The sequence below is a fragment of the Sceloporus undulatus genome, chromosome 6 (genome assembly GCF_019175285.1).
Source record: "Sceloporus undulatus isolate JIND9_A2432 ecotype Alabama chromosome 6, SceUnd_v1.1, whole genome shotgun sequence".
Classification (NCBI taxonomy): Eukaryota; Metazoa; Chordata; class Lepidosauria; order Squamata; family Phrynosomatidae; genus Sceloporus; species Sceloporus undulatus.
The window spans coordinates 44257230-44257636 of NC_056527.1; the positions used below are offsets into that span (position 1 = coordinate 44257230).

General features: G+C 52.6%; 1 protein-coding gene across 2 annotated transcripts in view; it reads left to right on the top strand.

Moving 5' to 3' along the window:
• Positions 1-407, top strand: part of WIPF3 (WAS/WASL interacting protein family member 3) — a 53427-nt gene that overhangs the window by 46088 nt on the left and 6932 nt on the right. The window lies entirely within an intron of this gene.

Here is a 407-nt window from a genome sequence, read left to right on the forward strand (position 1 = left end):
TCTAAGGTCTATCCACCCAGCCTCTGTTTTAGCTTGGAGGTAGCGGCACCTTTCTCTGCTTCCTTCTGCCATGCAGGAACTCCCTAATCAAAGGGCTCAAGCAGAGGCTGGGTGGGCATGTGTCATTGGGGATGCTTTGACAGAGAGTTCCTGCGTGGCAGAAGGGAGGGATTGGACTAGAAGGCTCTTCCTGGGGTCCCTTCCAACTCTCAGATTCTAAGGTCTATCCACCCAGCCTCTGTTTTAGCTTGGAGGTAGCGGCCCCTTTCTCTGCTTCCTTCTGCCATGCAGGAACTCCCTAATCAAAGGGCTCAAGGGGGGATTGGACTAGAAGGCTATCCCATAGTTCCTCTGGAAAGAGCTTCGGTTTCCTACTAATAAATTCGCTTTGCCACAAGCTTCCCCCC